This window comes from Arachis hypogaea, chromosome 19, assembly GCF_003086295.3.
Source record: "Arachis hypogaea cultivar Tifrunner chromosome 19, arahy.Tifrunner.gnm2.J5K5, whole genome shotgun sequence".
Taxonomy (NCBI): Eukaryota; Viridiplantae; Streptophyta; class Magnoliopsida; order Fabales; family Fabaceae; genus Arachis; species Arachis hypogaea.
In genome coordinates, this window is record NC_092054.1 from 103,078,018 (window position 1) to 103,084,412 (window position 6,395).

General features: G+C 36.7%; 1 non-coding gene across 1 annotated transcript; it reads right to left on the minus strand.

The window, feature by feature from the left end:
* Positions 1-2,298: 2,298 nt before the first annotated feature.
* LOC112780655 (small nucleolar RNA R71) lies at positions 2,299-2,405 on the minus strand. Its single transcript, XR_003191477.1, has one exon. It is a non-coding gene; the product is annotated as a small nucleolar RNA R71 (small nucleolar RNA).
* Positions 2,406-6,395: the final 3,990 nt, after the last annotated feature.

The following is a 6,395-nucleotide window of genomic DNA, read 5'->3' on the forward strand; positions in this document are numbered from 1 at the left end:
AATGTTTTCAAAAATATATTTTTCTTCAGAATTTTTAAGAATGAATTCTAGTGTTTCATGAATCATGTTGAATTCTATCTGGCTGTAAAGCCATACCCAAACTGCTTTGGGATTGGTCTTCAACTAATCACCTCAATGGAGCCATGTCCAATTCTTTTGAATAGGGCATGTTAGGCTTGTCATGTCTGAACTACACTCATATTTTTATTAAAGCTTGGCTGGCTATTAAGCCATGCCTGACCCTTTGATTGGAGCTTTAAGACTAACATGGCAAGATTCCTGGAATTCATATTAAAAATTTTGGAATCATTATTTTTATTTTTATTTTTTTTTTCACAATAATTTTCGAAAAAAAAATTTGAAAATCATAAAAAACCAAAAATATTTTTGTGTTTCTTATTTGAGTCATGTGTCATGTTATAAGTTTGGTGTCAATTGCATGTGCATCTTGCATTTTTCGAAAATTTCATGCATTCATAGTGTTCTTCATGATCTTCAAGTTGTTCTTGGTCAGTCTTCTTGTTTGATCTTGATGTTTTTCTTGTTTTGTGTCTTTTCTTGTTTTACATGTGCATTTTTTATTTATTAGAGTCTAAACATGAAAGATTTCTAAGTTTGGTGTCTTGCATGTTTTCTTTGCATATAAAATTTTTCAAAAATATGTTCTTGATGTTCATCATGATATTCACGGTGTTCTTGGTGTTCATCTTGACATTCATAGCATTCTTGCACACATTCATAGTTTTGATCTAAAATTTTCATGCATTGCATCTTTTTCATGTTTATCTCTCTCATCATAAAAAAAAATTCAAAAATCAAAAAAATATCTTTCCATTTTTCTTCTCATCAAATTCGAAAATTAGATTTGACTTTTTTTTCAAAAATTTTTAAAATCAAGTTGTTTTTATGAGTCAAATCAAATTTTCATTTTAAAAAAAAATCTTATCTTTTTCAAAATCTTTTTCAAAAATCAAATCTTTTTCAAATTTCTTAGTTATTTTCGAAAATTCCAAATTTCAAAAATCTTTTTCTTATTTTTATATCAAATTTTCGAAAATAACAATAACAATTAATGTTTTGATTCAAAAATTTCAAGTTTGTTACTTGTTAAGAAAGTTTCAAACTTTAAAGTTCTAGAATCATATCTTGTGATTTCTTGTGAATCAAGTCATTAATTGTGATTTTAAAAATCAAATCTTTTTCAAAAACTAATTTCAATCATATCTTTTCAAAAATATCTTCCTATCTTATCTTTTTCAAAAATATGATTTCAAAATATCTTTTCTAACTTCCTAACTCCTTATCTTTTCAAAATTGATTTTCAAAATTTGTTTCAACTAACTAACTAACTTTTTGTTTGTTTCTTATCTTTTTCAAAACTACCTAACTAACTCTCTCTCTCTCTAATTTTCGAAATGTCTCCCCCCTTTTTCAAAAATTTCTTTTTTTATTAACTAATTATTTTTTTATTTTTATTTGAATTTTCGAAAAAAAAATTTACTAACCTTTTTCAAAAACTATTCTCAAAAATCACTAACTCTTTTTCAAAAATTGTTTTCGAAAATTCACTTCCCCCTCTCATCTTCTTCTATTTGTTTATTGATATACTAACATCTTTCCTTCAACTCACCAAAAATCCGAACCCCCTCTCTCTCTGAGTTCAGATTTTTTTTCTCTCTTCTTCTTTTCTTCTACTAACAATAAGGAACCTCTTTACTGTGACATAGAGGATTCCTCTTCTTTTCTTTTTCTCTTCTCTTTCTTATGAGCAGGGACAAAGAAAAAGGCATTCTTGTTGAAGCTGATCTAGAACCTGAAAGGACTCTGAAGAGGAAATTAAGAGAAGCTAAATTACAACAATCCAGAGACAACTTGACTGAAAATTTCGAACAAGTAAAGGAGATGGCAGCCGAACCCAAAAACAATGCAACGAGAATGCTTGGTGACTTTACTGCACAAAATTCCAATTTACATGGAAGAAGCATCTCCATTCCTGCCATTGGAGCAAACAATTTTGAGCTGAAACCTCAATTAGTTTCTCTGATGCAGCAGAACTGTAAGTTTCATGGACTTCCATCTGAAGATCCTTTTCAGTTTTTAACTGAATTCTTGCAGATATGTGATACTGTTAAGACTAACGGAGTAGATCCTGAAGTTTACAGGCTCATGCTTTTCCCTTTTGCTGTAAGAGACAGAGCTAGACTCTGGTTGGATTCTCAACCTAAGGATAGCCTGAACTCATGGGATAAGCTGGTCAAGGCTTTCTTAGCCAAGTTCTTTCCTCCTCAAAAGCTTAGTAAGATTAGAGTGGACGTTCAGACCTTCAGACAGAAAGAAGGTGAATCCCTCTATGAAGCTTGGGAGAGATACAAAGGACTGACCAAAAAGTGTCCTACTGACATGCTGTCAGAATGGACCATCCTGGATATTTTCTATGATGGTCTGTCTGACTTAGCTAAAATGTCATTGGATACTTCTGCAGGTGGATCCATTCAGCTAAAGAAAATGCCTGCAGAAGCTCAAGAACTCATTGACATGGTTGCTAATAACCAGTTTATGTACACTTCTGAGAGGAATCTTGTGAGTAATGGGACGCCTATGAAGAAGGGAGTTCTTGAAATTGATACTCTGAATGCCATATTGGCTCAGAACAAAATATTGACTCAGCAAGTCAATATGATCTCTCAGAGTCTGAATGGAATGCAAGTTGCATCCAATAGTACTCAAGAGGCTTCTTATGCAGACGAAGCTTATGATCCTGAGAACCCTGCAATAGCAGAGGTAAATTATTTAGGTGAACCTTATGGAAACACCTATAACTCATCATGGAAAAATCATCCAAATTTCTCATGGAAGGATCAAAAGCCTCAACAAGGCTTTAATAATGGTGGAAGAAACAGGATTAGCAATGGCAAGCCTTTTCCATCATCCACTCAGCAACAGACGGAGAATTCTGAGCAGAACCCATCTAGCTTAGCAAACTTAGTCTCTGATCTGTCCAAGGCCACTGTGAGTTTCATGAATGAAACAAGGTCTTCCATTAGAAATTTGGAAGCACAAGTGGGCCAGCTGAAAAAAAGGATCACTGAAATCCCTCCCAGTACTCTCCCAAGCAATACAGAAGAGAATCCAAAAGGAGAGTGCAAGGCCATTGACATAAGCAAAATGGCCGAACCCAATGAGGGAGAGGAGGACGTGAATCCCAAGGAGGAAGACCTCCTGGGACGTCCAGTGACCAATAAGGAGCTTCCCTCTGAGGAACCAAAGGACTCTGAGGCTCATCTAGAGACCATAGAGATTCCATTGAACCTCCTTATGCCCTTCATGAGCTCTGATGAATATTCCTCTTCTGAAGAGAATGAGGATGTTACAGAATAGCAAACTGCTAAGTTTCTTGGTGCAATCATGAAGATGAATGCCAAATTATTTGGCATTGATACTTGGGAAGTTGAACCTCCCTTGTTCATCAATGAACTAAGTGATCCGGATCAACTGACATTGCCTCAGAAGAGACAGGATCCTGGAAAGTTCATAATACCTTGTACTATAGGCACCATGATCTTTAAGGCTCTGTATGACCTTGGTTCAGGAATAAACCTCATGCCCCTCTCTGTAATAGAGAAACTGGGAATTTATGGGGTGCAAGCTGCTAAAATCTCATTAGAGATGGCAGAAAATTCAAGAAAACAGGCATATGGACAAGTAGAGGACGTGTTAATAAAGGTTGAAGGCCTTTACATCCCTGCTGATTTCATAGTCCTGGATACTGGAAAGGAAGAGGATGAATCTATCATCCTAGGAAGACCTTTTCTGGCCACAGCAAGAGCTGTGATTGATGTTGACAGAGGTGAACTAGTCCTCCAATGGAATGAGAACTCTCTTGTGTTTAAAACTCAAGGATCTCCCTCTGCAACCATGAAGAGGAAGCATGAAAAGCTTCTCTCAAAGCAGAGTCAACCCAAGCCCCCACAGTCAAACTCTAAGTTTGGTGTTGGGAGGCCACAACCAAACTCTAAGTTTGGTATTGAACTCCCATATCCAAACTCTAAGTTTGGTGTTGGAGAGTCTCAACAAAGCTTTGCACATCTGTGAGGCTCCATGAGAGCCCGCTGTCAAGCTATTGACATTAAAGAAGCGCTTGTTGGGAGGCAACCCAATTTTTATTTATCTAACTCTATTTTTCTTAGTTATATGTCTTTATAGGTTCATGATCATGTGGAGTCACAAAATAAACAAAAAAATCAAAAACGGAATCAAAAACAGCAGAAGAAAAATCACACCCTGGAGGAAGCATCTGCCTGGCGTTCAACGCCAGAACAGAGCATAGTTCTGGCGCTGAACGCCCAAAATAGGCAGCATCCTGGCGCTGAACGCCCAGAACAAGCATGGTTCTAGCGTTCAACGCCAGAAATGGCAACAAATGGGCGTTGAACGCCCAAAATGGGCACCAACCTGGCGCTGAACGCCCAGAGTTGTGTGCAAGGGCATTTTGCATGCCTAAATTGGTGCAGGGATGTAAATGCCTTGACACCTCAGGATCTGTGGACCCCACAGGATCATCTCAGGATTTGTGGACCTCACAGGATCCCTACCCACCTCACCCTCTCTTTCTCCATTCATGACCATCCCTTCTGTTTTCTATTCACCACTCACATCCATACCCACATCCCTCCATCTCCTCCATATCTTCTTCTTCTTCTTCTTCTTCTTCTTCTTCTATTTTTTCTTCTTTTGCTCGAGGGCGAGCAATATTCTAAGTTTGGTGTGGTAAAAGCATGAGCTTTTTGTTTTTCCATTACCATTGATGGCACCTAAGGCTAGAAAAACCTCTAGAAAGAGGAAAGGGAAGACAAAAGCTTCCATCAAGGGTCTATAGCTCAGTGGTAGAACATTTGACTGCAAATCAAGAGATCCCTGAGATACCTCAGGGGATACATATTCTTCCACACAATTATTGGAAGCAACTAAGTGTGGAACATCAAGAGCACTCCATCATCCTTCATGAAATAAGAGAAGATCAAAAAGCAATGAGGGATGAGCAACAAAGACAAGGAAGAGACATAGAAGAGCTCAAGGACATCATTGATTCCTCAAGAAGGAAACGCCACCATCACTAAGGTGGATTCATTCCTTGTTCTTATTTCTTCTGTTTTTCGTTTTCTATGTTATCTGCTTATCTATGTTTGTGTCTTCATTACATGATCATTAGTAGTTAGTAACTTTGTCTTAAAGTTATGAATGTCCTATGAATCCATCACCTCTCTTAAATGAAAAATGTTTTAATTCAAAAGAACAAGAAGTACATGAGTTTTGAATTTATCCTTGAACTTAGCTTAATTATATTGATGTGGTGACAATACTTTTTCTTTTCTGAATGAATTCTTGAACAGTGCATATGTCTTTTGAAGTTGTTGTTTAAGAATGTTAAATATGTTGGCTCTTGAAAGAATGATGACTAGGAGACATGTTATTTGATAATCTGAAAAATCATAAAAATGATTCTTGAAGCAAGAAAAAGCAGCAAAGAACAAACCTTGCAAAAAAAAAATGGGCGAAAAAAAAATAGAAAGAAAAAGAAAAAGCAAGCAGAAAAAGCCAAAGCTCTTTAAACCAAGAGGCAAGAGAAAAAAGCCAATAACCCTTAAAACCAAAAGGCAAGGGCAAATAAAAAGGATCCCAAGGCTTTGAGCATCAGTGGATAGGAGGGCCTAAAGGAATAAAATCCTGGTCTAAGCGGCTAAACCAAGCTGTCCCTAACCATGTGCTTGTGGCGTGTAGGTGTCAAGTGAAAACTTGAGACTGAGCGGTTAAAGTCAAGGTCCAAAGCAAAAAAAAAAAAGAGTGTGCTTAAGAACCCTGGACACCTCTAATTAGGGACTTTAGCAAAGCTGAGTCTCAATCTGAAAAGGTTCACCCAGTTATGTGTCTGTGGCATTTATGTATCCGGTGGTAATACTGGAAAACAAAGTGCTTAGGGCCACGGCCAAGACTCATAAAGAAGCTGTGTTCAAGAATCATCATACTGAACTAGGAGAACCAATAACACTATCTGAACTCTGAGTTCTTATAGAAGCCAATGATTCTGAACCTCAATGGATAGAGTGAGATGCCAAAACTATTCAAGAGGCAAAAAGCTATAAGTCCCGCTCATCTTATTGGAGCAATGTTTCATTGATAGTTTGGAATTTATAGTATATTCTCTTCTTTTTATCCTATTTGATTTTCAGTTGCTTGGGGACAGGCAACAATTTAAGTTTGGTGTTGTGATGAGCGGATAAGTTATACGCTTTTTGGCAATGTTTTTAGTATGTTTTCAGTAGAATCTAGTTACTTTTAGGGATGTTTTCATTAGTTTTTATGTTAAATTCACATTTCTGGACTTCACTATGAGTTTG